The sequence below is a fragment of the Poecile atricapillus genome, chromosome 13, assembly GCF_030490865.1.
Source record: "Poecile atricapillus isolate bPoeAtr1 chromosome 13, bPoeAtr1.hap1, whole genome shotgun sequence".
Taxonomy (NCBI): domain Eukaryota; kingdom Metazoa; phylum Chordata; class Aves; order Passeriformes; family Paridae; genus Poecile; species Poecile atricapillus.
Window position 1 is genome coordinate 10607141 of NC_081261.1, and position 17742 is coordinate 10624882.

Sequence of the window (17742 nt, forward strand, 5' to 3'; positions counted from 1 at the left end):
ACTTCTCCACCAGAAAGCATTAGGCACAGAAATGCAGCAGCAATATATACAGACCATACAGTGGCTTAGCAGTTAATAATATCTGACTCTCCTAGGCCAAAAGAAGGATACTCACAACTCCTGTAAAAGTTGAGCAGCTAGGAAAGAATCAGTATTTTGTATTAAAATTAAAGCTGATTTTTTTAAGTCTTTCTAACATTGTGTCTATATAGGTTTTCCTGTTTTCCAATACTTTTTTACATAACTGAGACTAAGATGTAACAGACTATCTTGAAAACGTTTTAGATAAGCAGTTCTGTAGTTATGAGTTACATAAAACTGTAAACCTATGTTCCCCCTTTAATCACAAAGTTTTTAACTTCTGCATAAGAAAAATGACCAACCACATCCTGACTTGTAAATTATTCTCTGCAACTCCCCAGAATGCAGCCCCTCTGAAAGTTCACTCAGCCTGGACTGACTCCTGCACTCCACCTGCAACACACAGGACTGTAACAGTGCTGTACTGGCCCACTGAGGAGCTTGATGAAAAAACAGTTGGTAAATCACAGAGATAAACATTTGCTCAAAGGGATACATGTCTGGAAAGCATCCCCCAACTCCAACCTCATCTGTTGAGATGAACAGCAGCAGAGAGAACAGCCGAGCAGAGCACAGCAACGGGAATGCAAAGGTTTCTATTCCCTCACACAGCAGAAGGCATTTAACTTACACTGCTCACTAATAATGCTCTAATGTTGATAAAGGTAATAAATTTCATGGTAAATGTAATTCACTAGCCAGCCAGGTAACACATCAACAAGCTAAACACAGTAGCTACTCACACAGCTTCTATAGGTGGTTTTAAAACAGGATCTGTAATGCTTTCCCTAAAAATACCTGATTTTTAAAGCAAACCCCTCTCCTAGTCACACAGAGGAGGTGATTCTGGGTGCCACTGAGCAAAAGAACTAACTCAGAAATCTCCTGGTCAGGGCTGCAAGGTGCCTTTTTCTACCAGTACCTCAAATGTACCCAAACAATGTGTGTTTCCATGTCCTGGTGAAAAAGCCTTTTTTGCTTGTTTAGATAGATACAACCAGGTAGAATTCCTCCTCTCCTTCACATGCCACTTCAGATTCTAACATGGAAGGGTATAGTACATGTGGTGCATATATCCCAGTTTTTCCCAATGAAATTAAAATTACCTATAAGTCACAGTTTGTCCAGTTTTCTTCAATACTTCCAACCAGTTTCAGATTAAGTGCTTAAAATAGCACTGAAATTACGTTTGACATACTATATTTAGAGTCTCATTCTATATTTTTGCCAGCAAGGAACATCAATTAATCCAAGGATGGCTGGACATGGGCAGGAGCTGTGGCCACCTCGTGGACTGAGGAGGAAGTCCAGCTGCACCAGGCTCCCAAAAATCCTCTTCCAACAGAGCTGAAAGCATTTGTTTCTCCAACTCATGGTTTACAATAGCTTCTAATATGTTTTTCAGCTTTTTTTTTTTTTAACAGATTTATTTCACTGCAGCAGTTATAAACAGTGGATAAGCACATAACCTCAGTACAAAGGGTAGAGATCATTTCCACAGATACTTTCCAAAACTCACTACGAAGATTTATGCCAAAGGGCAACATTCAGCATTATATCAGCAGAACACAAAACATCTGCTGGAATTTTACAGCCCCTTTCCATAGCCTTCCTTATAATCTCTTTACTTACTTTTTTCTGTCAGAATCCAACCAAGACACAATTATTGATGAAACAATTCCACATGCTCTAAACTAAACAAGGTCAGTATGATTTTATTTTGCAATCTTTTCTTCAGAGCCTTTCATCAGCTGAAACAATAGCTGAAACTGAAGCACAGGATCTACCTGCAAATGCTATGCTGTCTTGGGTTGCAATGCAAATGCAACCAGAAGTATGTATTCTATTACCATCTGTTAAAACCAGGTGTGGCAGTGTTCTTTATCTCTTCCATGACCCATGCTCCCTCCAGGGGTATATCTGCTGTTAGTGGGCCATTGAGTCTCACTGCACAACTGATAAAATTATAACATCCCAGTGGGAGATGCTCCACCCAGGGGCAGGAGCCCAGCATTCCTACCTGGATATAATCAGAGAATCAGAACACCACAGGCAGCCTTTCTCCAATGGATTCCCAGAGGAAAGACCAGACCCATCTACACCACTGGACCTTCAGTGGAAAACTACACCCTTCTACAGGATCACTGCTCCAACAGAACCACATCTGTCACTCCAGGAGGACTGCAGCCACCATTTACTCAGACTGCTACCAACACCCTGACCAGCAGGGTGTCAGGCTGTATTCTGTCAGTGGGTTGGGCTTTTTTTGTTGGAGTTGTTGGATTTTTTTAACTACTGCATTTTTATTTCAATTTCCTTAGTGAAGAACTGTTATTCTTATTCCCATATCTTTGCCTGAGAGCACCTTGATTTCAAGATTATAATAATTTGGGGGGGGGAGAAATTTACTTTTTTTCTTTTTAGCAGATACCTGTCTTTTCAAACCAAGACATATGCCCTTCAATCTTTGACAAAAAACAACTTTGACTAAGGTTATTTACAGAGAAAGTAACTCACATTATCTATCCAACTAGCTAGAACTGTGGTTCCAGCAATTCAAGGGAAGATGGGAAACAGGGAAAAGAGTAATCAGGCAGTTGTTAATTCTGTTAGAAAGGCAATTTTCTGTACCATAGAGAGGAAACAAGAACACCGTGACCACAGTGATCCTGCACCAAACTGCCCGGGATGGATCGTTCTTTGCCTCCAGTTCTCACAGCAGACATGTTTAAAAAAACATCACAGGACATCTGTGTCTTCAAATTCTTCCCATGACAGAATACATTGTATAAAACAGCCTGTGCCTCAGCAGCACTGCAGAAACCAAGGGATGGCTCTGTGGATGGCGCTGTTATCACAAAAGCATGGTCACCAGTAGCCTCAGCTTCCTCCAGCGCCAGTTTTTATCATCTCCAGCACACACATTCTTCCAGCAAAAAGCTTACACAGCTGCTAAACCAAAGGCAGTTTGGTATGAAAACACAGAGATTTTAGTAACAACATCATGTTATATAAATATATATTCTTTCATGGTAACATCCTGATCCCAATATAGTTAGAAGTGAGCCACCTCAATACCCAGACCACTTCTCATTTTCCCTGCCAGATGCGAACTCTCAGAGATACTATAAGAGGGGAAAATAAAAGAAGCATCAACTAAAAAGTCACTACACAAAAGTAACCAGCTAACTACCACCATCATCCATTTATCCCAAAACATTTATTTGAAAATATTTTGCTCCTATTTTTTTTGCAAGGATGGTGAAATACTAGTTTAATTGTTAAGATGTAACTTTTTAAAATAAAGAAGTACAGTTAGGCAGAAAAAAATCACCAGGAGAATATAACCCAAACTCAAAGTTGCTGAGGAAGTGGTGGTCACCCTTAAGTTTCATTATTGTCATCTTTTTAAAATATGACAAAGACCTGGATGCTTCTAAACAAGCAGCACAGTGCAGCAACACCAATGATGAGCAAAATTTGCAAGTAGGTATTGTTTCCTTTTGCTTCATCCTCTTTTCTCACCCTATCTCTGGCCTTTAATCCAAGAAGCATCTTTACAAAGCTTGGAATTAAGGCTTCAGTGGAACAGTGGCCTCAGACATGGAGTTCTGACCACAAAGTTTCCCAACCAACAATTCCAGCCAGCACAACTGTAAATTCACATGAGTTGCATCCAGATGCTTTAAGTCCACAACAAGGTCCAAGACAAATCCTTCTGCAGTGCTTAAAGGATGTAAAAGGAGTGGGAAAAAAAACCAAAAATACAAGAACTCTGAAACAAGGATGGAATGATTGCATCAAAAGCAACTTGGCCTCTGAAAAACACAATACAAAACACTAATGCTACACTTTATGCGACTCCAGCCAGGTGTTCCAGTAACATATTATTACTAGTATTATTATTAAACACTAAACAGGAAATCTGGTCTATTTCTAAGGAAAATAAATTCTTCTGAAATAACCTCATTCTTTTGATTAATCTCACATAGAGACAATCTCAGCAACTGCAATCAGGTATTAGGGATGCTGAGGAAGTGATAAATTCCCACAGATTCCTTTCAGCACTGCCTGTCATGTTATGTCCCTCATGCCAGCAGGCAGAGCCAGCCCCAGAACAGCTGCGTTCAACCTCAGCCCACCGGCACTGGCCATGGGACAGCTGCTCACTGCAGCAGGGCCAGGACTCCGGGATGCTCCCAAATCCCAGCGAGCCTAAGCTTTGTAGATACCTTAGATCCACACTGAACCTGAAACAAGGAGTCCCAAAGAAAGTAGACTGGCGAGTATTATTCAGTCAGTCCAGAGTTTTGCTCAGGGAATGAGAAAAGAGCAGAAACCTGCACCACAGCACCAGCACTTCAGAGCTGCATGTAAAACCAGCTGTGTCAGCAAGGTCCAGACAGATTGATCTCACATGCAAACCTGTCCCAGAGAGCTGCACAAAACCTGTCTCTCAATCCACCCCAAACACATTAAATTCCTGTTGCAAGAAAATATGCTTGGCTCACTCAAGGCTCCCCACACCCAGCCCACGCAGGCTGCTGAGCCACCCAGGATTCGCTGGGTCACACACAAGAACCTGCTTCTACAGAAGCACAAAGGATGACTGATAGGATTCTGCATCCATTCTTTTTCCATGCTAAGACAGTTGGCAGGATGCATATCTTATATGTTGCAGAGCAAACAAAACATTTTCTAAAAATATCTTAGAGATCCAGCCACATTACTGAGAATATACTCGAAAAGAAATAGACACATTTCTACCTTTTAACCAACAGTTAACTCATATGGCAACAGCTTCCCAAATTCCAGTGGCATTCAGAAAGACCATCAGGTACAGAATCCTCCAGGGAAGGAAGCTGCATGGTTGAAAGGTACCTTCCTGTTTGTATGCTGCTTAGCTTGTCCCTTTTCAGGGCTCTGAGCAGAAACAAAGCTGGAAACAAACTCCAGCAGAATCAAGCACTCACTTGGTATCAGGACAAGGATTTTAACAGCCTCTTGGACAGTGTCTGAATTTCTCTGCAATAAAGTTGTTATTTAAAGTGCCTAGATTTCAGTAAAGCCAACAGAGGTGATTCTTGGAGCACAGAGCACAAGCTGTGTAAGCTCTAAGTGGGAGGCTCCCTCCAGCCCGATGCCATTACTTGCTTCTCAGTGATTCAGCAGGCTCCATATACAGATTGAATGTAGCTTTTATTAGGAATCCTGTCAGGGTCAATAAAGACTTTGTCACCCTGGGGGGGGAGGGGGGGAGTGTAGCAGAAGAGAGGAAATGTTACTCAGCATGATTTATGGTTTTCATTGCTTCCCTTCCTGTTCCTTCATGTAAGGTTGAAATTCATACTGTTTCCTTTAGTTTCTGTCTAAGGCCAATTTAAAAATAGTACTCCCAAATTCTTTCCTGATACTGTAATACCAGAAACAAAAACACAGAAACATGCTGTAGTTCTCTGATCCATATTCTACACATTCAGCTATCTACAGAGCAAATTCACCAACTTCAGGGATGGTGGTTCAAGAAGCCCACCCTACATATTGTCAGCTACCCCCAAAACTTGTGGGAGGAGCAGAAAAATCCTCTTAAACATGTGTAACTAAAAGGGAGATGATGACATGAACTGGAAAGCACCTCCTCCATCTTAACTTATTTACTCTTCTTGTTCAGTGGCACAGATGTTGGACTTCAATAAAAATGCAAGTGATGCAAGAGAATGTCAGTTCAGGGCTCTTCACTTAAAATAACAATTCCCTTTAAAGCAGCCTCCCATGTAGCTGGAGGCAACTTAAAAACAAAAATAAAAATTAAATACAAGAACTGAGACACTATTAGGGAAGAAAAAGGATGGATTAGTCAGACAAATGAAAATGTTATGAATGAGGGACATTAAAGTATCATGCAGAGAATGGCAGAGTTTAAGCAGCACTCGTAAGGAGTGAAACCACATCATTCCATGAAGGAAACACCACTAATTCAAAATGCCTAATTAAAGAATCTTTCACAGAACATAACAGCAAACTCCTGCATGATCTTACATCACTGCCTAAGACTGCACACAGTAACATTTGTATACAATAAATTGGTTCAACTACTTCAGAGCTATATTCCATTATTCAGAAAAAATGGTATATATTTCATAAGTAAGTTAAACAGCTTCAAATGACAAAGAACTTGAATTCTTCTTTTTAGATCTTTCAGAGGTCCTCAAACTCCTGGAGCCTATGTCCATCAGACAACTATGGATCTTATAGTGACTATGATAGAGCACTCCTCCCTAAACTCCTAACTTCCCATTTACCTATACAAATAACAAGATACTAGTTTTTCCAAATGAGGAAGCTAATAATTATACTAATACTAATTATTATAGTATCTTTATACAAGAGAAAAGAGACTAAAAGAGATTTAATTTCACTCTTGTAAATCCAGGAAGCCATTCCCATTGACAGCATCCATTAATAATGATATAGCCACAAACAGAAAACTGAAATCTGGCTCTTATTTTTGCAGATAGTAAGAAGTATAATTTGCACACTTGGATTTTTATCTTATTTTTTGTGAAAAAGTAAGAAGTCCCTCAATAGGGCAAATAGTTTCCTTATATATTATTTTCTAATATTTTGTTATTACATGCACATGGCTACAGGCACCAACTTGCACTCATAAGAATCAAACTATCCTTAAGAAAATTTGGAAAAGCCAGATGTTTAAATACAGAGATTTGAGAACCACTATTATAGCTTTCTGATGGACTGAAAATACCTCAATTCAGTGGCGTACTTCTAAAAGCACAATAAAATAACTGAAGTCTTTCTACATGAAAATACAGCCAAAAGTTTCTCTACTCACCAATGACTCCCCACACCCAATTCAGATAAACACCTTCCACCTCAGAACCCTGGATGATGTTGATATAGGACTTTGGTAGAAAGAAAAACATTTAAAGGAATGAGGGAGGGGAAATTTTATATTATTTTTACTGCTGTTTCATCACAGAGTCAGCATTTTTAGAAGCCTGACTTTGCCAGAGAAAAGAACTTCCTTTGGAAAAGCTGATTTTGCAGAGTGAAATTGCAAGGGCCCTGAAATGGAGAGACAGAACAACAGATGCCACTGCTTCGAAGCAAGCAGCTCATAGAGAATTTTAAGTATCTGAAGTATCATTCAGCCCTTTTTCACAGTTAAGAATAAAAGTACAGCCATGAAAAAAAGTGCCTTCAACCAAATCATTATCATAAAGCTCCCTGACATACATTACTTAATTTTAAAATATCTTTCAGACTTATATACTGATAATAGAAAAGCAAGCTGCCTCAAAAACCCTGAGCTCCTGAAGTTCAACAGGATGGGAAGCACACAAAACTATCCCCTATCAAAGAGCAAGACTTTATACCAAACATTTTTAAATAATAGAAAGATCATAAAATCAGCCTCCTAACCCAGGCTCTTGAAAAATCACCTAAAATCCACCCAAAAAATGGGTGGCTTCCAGTTCAATCAAGACTTTGTTAGTCAAGCAGCTGACCACTTGTCAGAACCACCTACCTCCCTTCCAGAGGATAAGCATCCATCAAATAGCAATATTTCAGTTAAAACCTTTTGGCTGTAACTGCAAGAATATCAGCTCCTCTGATTCACAAAGAAACTCCCTGCTCTTTTCAGAGGCAAGTGTCAACATCTGAAATTTCTTTTTAAAAAAAGAAGGAATTGTGGTAGGAAAGGTCAGAACACTGAAACATTTAGGGGAAAAAAAAAGCACATTCTTATTAAATAAGAAATTTAGTACAGAAACCTGGGGATGAGGAGAGAGGAGGTGGAAGATGAAATTCAAAGGTCAGTTCTATGCTTATCCACCATGACAACTTGGGAGTGAGGCTAAGCGCAGCTGTTAAAAATCTGAGTTGTTACCTACACGACTTTGCTCTTCCTGCAGAAAACGCTCTAGTTCTTGTTCTCTTTCCTCCCTCTTGGACTAGCAACTGCTGGCTCATATTCAACATATAAACACTCCATTGCCAAAGTTTTCATCCTGCTTTGCCCTGTGTACCTTTGCAGCAAGTGAATGTTATAACTTAGCTCCCATACTATAGCTCAACAGCTATCTCACACAGAGAAGGACTGAAAGACACAATAATAGCATGTTACTGTAGCTTTTTTCCATCATATTGATCATCAGAATTTTATACAAATGGATAAGAATATTGTTCTTTTTCTAAGGGCACATTTACCATTTTTCGGTATGTAATTTCTTACTTCTTTGTGAATTTAAGCAAGCAAAGATCATGTCTGTCTGGAAATTAAGTCCTACTAAATAAATAATAGTGAAGGCAAAATGAGATCTTTATCAATATTGTAATTTAAATCACCCACTCAGTCTAGGTAAGGGAGAGGAATAAAGCTCTATTAATTGCCTAAAAATGTTTTGGTGCATCAGTAAAACAGGAAGAAAATGATGAGATTATAACTGGAGAATAAAATATGACACAAATGTAATGCTCTCCTACAGTCTTTTTCAATAAAGCCACTGAAGGAAAAAAGAAGAATCAACTTGCAGCTACTTAACTCCCATAATAATGACATTATGAACTATGAAGGAACTCCTGTAGTGGACAGCAGTTATTATGTTTGGTTGCAGCTTTGGAGACAGGCACACAACTGAACACACCAAAGGTCATGCAACAACAGCTAATGTTTATTTATGGACGCTCCCTTTTATAGGGGGGTCAAAATTCTCATGCTTGAACATTCGACTGGTGCTGCAGTACCAGAATACAGAATGCTGCAGTAAATATTAAACCACCACGATTTCTGGACAGTCGGGCCTATGACTACAGTCATGGAAAACACACACTCAAGATTGCAGTCCCCACAACTGCAGGAGAAACAGAAGGATCTAGTATTGCAGCTCAGACATTTTACATAATTACACTGAAAATTAAGACACCTCTGTTGTGTGTTTTCTTGAAAAGCTGTGCGTTCAGTGTCTCAGTCTCACACTCAGGCAGCTGGTCCACTGCTGTACTTGCCAAGTACACTCAGTCTAAGTGTTGGAAGGAAGACCCATTATTTAAGGCTTCTCACTTTATTACATTAGCATTCACAGCTGTCAAAGTTATGTAATTATATTTTATATAAAAATACATTTAATAAAAACATTTGACTAGAGTCAAACTAGAGTTTGGGAAAAATCAAAGCAATATTACTGTTCACCATCCTAAACACTGAAGTCCACGACTCCAGGTTTTACAGAACCAGATTTGCAGCACTTGAGAGACCCTAACTAAGGACAAGAGAAATTCTCAGTTTTTCTTAAAAACATGGCTGTACTCAGCTCTGATAGGTTATGAAGCACCTGTTAACTACAGGTCTACACTTCATAATCGCCTTCTAACTAAAGTGAACAGAGGGGAAACAAAATACAAGAAAGTTTCTCTCTTGAGTTGTGGACTTCAGGAAATGTACTCCAATGGCTCAGGAATCAGGCTGAAACGGCAAACCAGATATGCAGAATAAGAGAGATTTTCTAATGATCATATCAGCTGCATGATACCTTTTAATCCCTGTACCAATTGCATATCAGTTTGGAAGAACCAGAACAAGACAACTTTGACAAGCATCTTGGAAGTCACCTATAGTAAGGACATAAGGAACCTTGAGAAAATAGATACAGAATGCTAACTAATTTGTGCATGCTTTCCTGAACTCAGGATATTTCCAAAATACTCCACTGAAATCCTCAGAAGAGGAAGAAGGGTGTACCACAGTACCATCAAACAAAGGAAAATCCTCTATATATTTTAAGCCTGAAGCCATTGAAACAAGAAGACCTCCAAATTTTAGAAACAGCTTGTCTGGCAATACCAGCACGAGCAAATTTCTTCTATGGCAATATCAGGCCTCTTACAAAGAACGGCATGAGAGCTCTGAACAGACTTTATCAAGCTAATCTCAATACACTTCTCAATGAAAACTTATTTTTGCACATCCTGGCAAAGCGTTTTGCACTTCCCTGCAAACTGGAAGTTCACCTGGAATGGTCCTGTGAAGCATGCAGCCTCTTTGCCAGTGACAAGAACACCACAAGCCATCTTTTAATGCCAAGGGATTCGTTTCCATCTGAAGACTGCCTGCATTTTACACTCTTGGGATGGGAGCATCAGCCATTGCACACCAGGGTTAGTAGACAGAGCCAGGGAGTAAACAGCAGCAGTGTGTGATCAGTGCACTCAGCAGCACAGCAGAGATGTCACAGAGCTGCTTACAGGTGTTTGGCTTCCTCCCTGCCACTCCTCAGAAGCGGGGCTGCCCACAAGTGGACAAAACCTGGGCACAAGCACCTAAGCTTTTCCTCACAGCAGACATTCACCCAAGTTCTGTAAGGCTACTCTCTTACTATCTATTTTCACCGTAGACAGATACCCAGCTCTCCTTACACAACATGAAACAAGAAATGGTTTTGTTAAAATAAACATTACAGAAAAACGCTCTGAAGCTTATACAAAATAAGTTTGGGTATACTACCTGAAGAGATTTTCTTTTGAAAACCTTTTTCTTTTAAGAGTTATCTTATTATTCACTACAATGTTTTGCAGCTTTAATACTGTTTCTACAAGAAATTTAACACCTACACATCTTGACTGCTTATCCTCCACCCTTTCCATTTCTGGAGAACAAAAGCAGAAAAGAAATGTGTTTTTTTTCCATTTGGCACTTTTCTGAATGCCAAGTATACTTGCAGTTCTCTCCCACCTCCTTCCACACCCTTTTCTGGCCCTTTTTCATTATTCTATCTCCAAGAAGTTCCTATTGCAAGGTCAGTAACAAGGCACTAGGCTCATATTCTAGGACAGATTAAGCACTGTGAAACATACCTTTACTATCTAACCAGTCCCTGAAATAAGTTTTTTTAATTCAGATACTATAATAAGAAATACATTGGTAGAAAAATATTACATTATATATTTAAACTTTAATTCATAAGCTAAAACTTTTAGTTAAATTATCACTCCACAGACAAAACTAAAGAAAGTATATACTAAAGGAAGTAAATTCCAGTAAAAAATCTTACAACTTCACCATAATTTCTGGTTTTACTCTCAAGGCTGTCACTAAAATGAAAAAACAGTTTTTCAGGAACAGTAGAAGCAAGGACAGGAAAAGTAATCTTGGAGCAGTAACATTTCACAAGGTCCTTGGAAGATCACTGGGAACAGCTACCCTAATACACACTAACTCCACTTGCTCCTTTTGCAGGATTTATATGAGGCAGAAGTCGTACCACCTTCTTGAAAGAACCAAACCAATCTTATCTTGGAAAGTCATAGATATGTGACACACAGACCTGTGCCCAGCCTCCCGTGTTTGCAAGCTGGGGAACACAGAGGAAATGCTGCAGGTGGCTTTTTCCATTTGGAAATTGGGAAAAAACCAAAAAAACCCAACAGAACAAACCTGCCTGCTGGAACCAGCTGTGGCTCACAAGGTCCCCACAGCTTTTCCGGAATACTGTCTTCTGTCACAGCAATGGCCAGACATTTGAGTCATTTTCCAGCCCCCTAAAAGCTAAATTTACCATCACCCAACCATCACAGTTTAGAGAATTAGGCCTTGAAATATCTGATCAATACCAACATATGACCTAGTCTGCACAATCACATCTGCTGAGCCCTAAATCTGGCATTTAGTATGAAGATTATCATTAAACCAGCTGCTGTGATCTCTGGTTTTTAGTTACAGTTATTTTGGCCAATAGCTTGAAAAATATCTCTAAATGCTAGATGTGTAAGTTTCTAGCATGCTCTGAACCACACAGTGAAAACAATGAGTCTGTTTTACAGTCACCTCTCCAACACAAAAATAAAATCAATAAATAAAAAGAACAGAAAGCATGTGCACTCCTCTCAGGACATCCTAACATCCCCTGAAAGCTTCAACACAGACAGGGGCTGCACACCAAACACCCCAAGACAGATACATCAGCATCAGTAGCAGACACCAAACTTTCTGAACAAGATTAAGGAAAAGAGATGGAAATTTTGAAGACGACTTTGTGCTTTGAGAACAATTTCACAGGCAGATTAGGAACTTGATGTATTCTAGGAATGTTTGGTTAAATATTCTTACCTACCCTCACACCAGATTCTCAGATTCCTTCAACCAACCAGCAGCAAATCATCAGGCACAATGCTAATGAAATCTGTGCTTGAGAATCACTGTGTTAGGATTTTAACAGCAGAAGAAGCTTAAAAAAACACCAACAAAAAAGCAGTAAGAAGAGTTCAAGCCACACATGGACAACAGTGTTTTCAGACAAAGCTGTTCCTACACATACCAGACTCTGGACGAATTAAAGAATGACACGAAGTTCTTGTCCTAGGTAACTAGTGACAGGACGAGAGAAAATGACCTCAAGCAGCACCAGAGGATGTTTACCTTAGATAGTAGGAAAACTTTTTTTATGGAAACAGCTGTCAAGCATTGGAACAGACTGGTCAGGGTGGTGAAAGAGTCACCATCCCTGGAAGCATTCAAAAAAACTATGTGAATAAGGTGCCTAAAGACATGGATTAATGGTGAACATGGTGGTGGTGCTTGGTTGATGGTTGGACTTGATCTTAGAGGTCTTTTAGAACCTTAATGATTCTGTGATTCTGTAAAAGTACTTAAGAGCATTTCCTTTAGGCTGAGGATCGCTCTCCCAGAGGGAAGACACTGATGTCTGCCATCAGTGACCAGGGAAAGTTCCTCCCCCTCGCCTTAGAGCAGAATTCCTGCAAGTACCCTCTGACCTATCTCGCTCTGCAGAACCACCAATACACACACAGATCACAACCATCATCCTTCCGCTCGTACAAGAGTCATACATATAAGAGTGCCTTAGATCATAATTTCCTTTAAAATCCTTATTGTACATATATCCTGGAGAAAAGACGTCTAAAAATTTAATACACAAGGTGTGCAGCAGGCATCCATCCACACATAAACAGGCACATAGACCAGTCATGGAAAGAAAGACACACTGACATACAAAGTACAAAGTCAAAACATTTTGTTACCACTTGTGCTGTGGACCTACTTCCTTCAGATGAATCCCAATCTGCAAAGGCAAGTTCAATCAAGCAACAGTCTCGTGACTTTTTTGTATAACTACACACAGTAGATAATGCATGACCATTACACTTAAGTATTATGTTCAGATTCAACAATTCCACCAAGAGTTAGACATAAGAAATACTGGAAGCCACCAGCTGTGCTTATCAGTCCCACTCATTCTTGGGGTGGTCCTGTGCAGGGACAGGAATTGGGTTCAGTGATTCTTGTGGATCCCTTCCAACTCTAGATATCTTTGATTCTAATACAATTCCTCTGGCTCCCCAAGGTTAACCTGTAGCTCTTTCTCAGCTAGATCCAACTGCACTCACATTTCTTCATGTAAACTGGACTAGCAATGGGAATAGGTACGCCTTCATGTTTGAAAAGCTGAGCCAGTGTTTTAAGATATTCACTCACTTGTATCCCATAACAGAACCACATTCCTGCTCACCGCTTCATTTCAATGAATCAGAATTGGAAATTATATGCAGGAGACAAACAAGAATGGTGGAACAGCTTTTTACCTTGTCATGTCTAACTCGGTGACTCACTACACACAAACCCGCAACTTTCTGCAAACAATGCCAGTACACATGAGCCATTGTCCACAGGGTTATTAGTGCACTGTAATTTCGTCTTCTCTTTAATACACCCATGTTCTGGGGAGCAGACTTTACACTGGATGAAAGAATTTTCCTTAATCACAGCCCAAGAGCAGAGTGAAACGTGTAGGAATAAAGGGCCAGCACAGATAACTTAGAACAACCCTTCCAATTCAGTACAGAGAACCAAATAGCATCACTTGTCACAGACACAAAACATCTGTACACTTTTGCTCTTACAAGGCGAGGCACTGGAACATGAATGCCCCATCCCTAGAAGTGTTCAAGGCCAGGTTGGACAGGGCTTGGAGCAACCTGGTCTAGTGGAAGATGTCCCTGCCCATGCCAGAGGGCTGGAAAAAGATGATATTTTAAGACCCCATCCAATCCAAACAATTCTGTGATTAAGTTGACAAAGAGGTGAGAGACTCCACTATGCAAGGTATCAGTACCAGCACAAGGAGAGGCTAAAGCCTGCCAACATTCTTCCCAGAGGGTGCCAAGATGTTTGGCTTAGAGACACTGCTCCAGGTGACCACTAAAAACAAAAACCCCAGGGTCTGCCCATACCAGGGAAAGCAGCAGCAATAGTCCCAAAGACCCATCATAGACACGTATTTTAAGAAGGTATTTCAGAAACCAACATGACCCCGATCAGAACCAACAACACTGCTCCAAGACAGTTACAGGGACACTTACAGGAGCAACGCCCACAACTTCACACTGCAATGATGGAAGCACCAAATACTCTTTTAACCAATGAAGAAGGCCTGATCATCCCCCAGCTGCCAGGGAGATCAGATACCACAAAATCACAGCTATTAGACAGAACAGTTACACTAGGTGATAAACAATGAATATTCAGTCTAATTTACTTCTCAGAGCTTTTATAAAAAGTTTACTTTCTTTGGCATTTTGTTTTTTCTGGGTTTGGTTTTGACTTCCTTTTCTTTAAACAGCTGTGGTTCACAATGATCTTCCAAAAATAATTAACAAATTATATACACCTACTCCAAGGCAACTTAAACATCACAATGTTTCCCTGTCTTCATCAGAGTTTTAATCCTCTCACTCCTGCCCAGATTTTCCTTTACAGAACAGTGCTCAACATCCTTACCCACAAAACAGGTTAATATGGACACAAACTCTAAAAATCAAAAAATTTACCCATCCCAAAACATTCATGCTGATTTACTCTACTTGTTTAACATTACATTTTTTTGAACAAGGAAACTCTGTTAGACAGACTTTAAATTGAAGAAAAATCTATTTGTCAATAGTCACTTCAGTAAAACCAGTAAACGTAGTCAAAGCTAAAACAGTGCCCTGAAACCTGATTTATTTCATTGAAACCACAAATCTCTATCTGACTGAAGTCAGCAGGCTTTACTGATAAGAAAGCTGGAAAAAAATCCTTATTTCTGAAAACTACAGGCAAAACCTCCTTGCAGGTATTCCAACCAGACAACAGCTGCAGAACAGCCAAACCACATCCCTCTGAGAACAAGGTACCTTGTCCAACCAAGGCTTAACACACTGCTATTTGTGTCTCTGAGACAAATAACCCAAAGACTAATATGACAACACCTTCAGGCTTGCTGATGAAAGCACAACAAACTCCAAAAATGTTCAAAAACAGGCAAAAAAACACTCCCAAGACAGATATTGAAGTCCATATAGCTGAATATTTACATATATTAACATTTGTTAAAACTGGTAATGTTCCAGTATTGTATTTTGGTTCATTTGAAAAAACAGATGGATGCTATTTTTTATGTTCAACTAATTTAGGGCTGATTTCAGCTTCAGAAAGTGTATTGTACTTAAGGTTCCAAGTAGCAATAATCTGAATTATTTGGATACTGATATATGACAGGCTGCTGAGTACCTCTAGCCAAGAATTCAACTGTATGCCACAAGCACAGAATGGTGTCCACATAGCAATGAAAACATAAAATAACCGAACACCACTTATTTTTAAGTAAGACTTCGTGAATTCAAAGTCAATCCTGGGATCAGATTAAATCACAGATTAAAGATGCTAACTGAGGTTAATTTCCATTATTCAGAGAAGAGATTTGACCCTGCCCAGTTTTGGGACGGGGGACACCACATTTTACCTGCACTGGTTTCCTAGGAATGTTTAGGAAGACTGAAAAACTACTACCAATGTGCAACAATTTGGAATAAAAGATGAAATATATTTGTCAAAGAACATCACACTTGATCACCTCAGAAAACAAGGCACATACACGAAGTTTATGAAAATTAATTATCAAGCAGAATTTACTGAGGTAATACAAGAGTTTGCATGCTTGGCTTTTTTTATTACTGGAAAATCACAGGTCTAATTGGGATGAAGATTCATGATACTACACTGTTCAGAAACAAAATAAGAGACAACTACTCATCTAAAGCACAAGACAAAATAGAGGAAAATCTAAGCACTAAAAACTTCCTAACTCATCAAGCTGGCAGCTGAAGAGATGCCATTCCCAAAGCTTTGAAGCTTGTTGGACAATCCTCCAGGATTGTCAATGCTGTATTTACCATGAGCTTAAATACATTAATTTAATGAGCAGCTGGGAAAAAATACGTGGTTTGTTTCACCTTCAACTGACAGCTATGTGGCAGGGAAGCACAGGAGGAAGAGAGAAGGTTTGTGACAGTTTCATTAAAAGTAATAAGAATTTCAGCTTCATTAACACAGAAACTATAGCCTGCTTGTGAACAAGACTCAATCTTAAGAGCTGTCAGCAAGCACTATTGATACCCAATGTGCCACTCCTCACGTACCTCTGTTCTGAACTTTGGTTTTAGTAGATGGCTATAAAAAAGCTTTACAACACATTTTATTTGAAGAGACTAATCTAATATCTAGGAAAACATCACAAGTCTAGATCTTTCCTAGTTCTACCAAGATGCTGATGGAATATGGTGTCAAAGAAATGCATGCACTCCCAAGTCTTTCTCTAAAGCTGCAGTAAGTCAACATTTTTGTCCATGAAACAGTTTTTGTGCACTTGACTTTTTCAATCATACTGAACATAAATAAAAATGTAACTGTTGCCTTCACAGAACTACTTATAAATTATTCATATTACAAGGTTTTATGTTTTCCTAACTGTAAAAGATAATTGTTGCCCTATGAGTGCAGAAAGGCAATCTGCACAGAGTACACAAGGACCCAGGAAGGAATTCATCAGCAGTAAATTGCAGGCACATCAGTACCTGTTCCTATCACTTCGGTTATCACCAGTGGTAACCAATTTTACATTTTAAAGGTCTCTTCCAGCTGCCCAGCACAGTCACATGCCAAGATTAGCCCAAATCTCTGCATGGTGAGGGATTAAAGTTATGTAGCACTGGTCAGTGCATCTTTGATCAATATTTTAGGAGGTTCTCCAGCAAAGATACCAAAGCAGAAAAACACAGAACTATCTCAAGGATTTTACAACAGTTGGCTGCTGCTCATCTTCTGTTTGAACTCCAAAATTGTTAACTGCATAACAAAGTCGGACAAAGTGTCACCTATAAAGGAATAGATCACTAAAAATTGGGAATGAAAGTGTAAGACAGACATTAGGTACTAGAAAATTATAGGAGGAGTCTGTCCCTGTTTTAGAGGCCCACATACTAACAGTAAGGTGTTTTTTTTTAATAGGAACCAGCACCTGCAACTTCATTTAACACAAATTTCTTTTGCTTTTACAGCAACTGCAAGCATGTCCACTTTTGTGGTGAATTCACAATTCTAATTACTTTCAATGGCTATCCAAAACCAACACACTTGACACAGTTACATTCCTAAAAGCTCATCCCAGATTCTAGGAACCATAGATTTCTACAACGGTTAATCCTGCTTCACCTACTGAGTTTACAGAAAATTATTAAAAGGATGAAAAAAAACCCTTCAAAATACCAGTTATTTCTGGAAACAAGAAGCAGATGTTCTCCTCTGTT

At 39.4% G+C, this 17742-nt stretch overlaps 1 protein-coding gene across 13 annotated transcripts in view; it reads right to left on the reverse strand.

Moving 5' to 3' along the window:
• The window catches only part of RAPGEF6 (Rap guanine nucleotide exchange factor 6), a 122333-nt gene that overhangs the window by 100043 nt on the left and 4548 nt on the right, over positions 1-17742 (reverse strand). Inside the window, exon 1 of one of the 13 annotated variants that reach the window (XM_058848726.1) lies at positions 6935-6995. The exons of the other annotated variants lie outside the window; for them this stretch is intronic. The gene's annotated coding sequence lies outside the window, so the exon portion shown is untranslated. Of the gene's footprint in view, positions 1-6934; positions 6996-17742 lie in introns of those variants that run through there. 13 annotated transcript variants of the gene reach the window in all.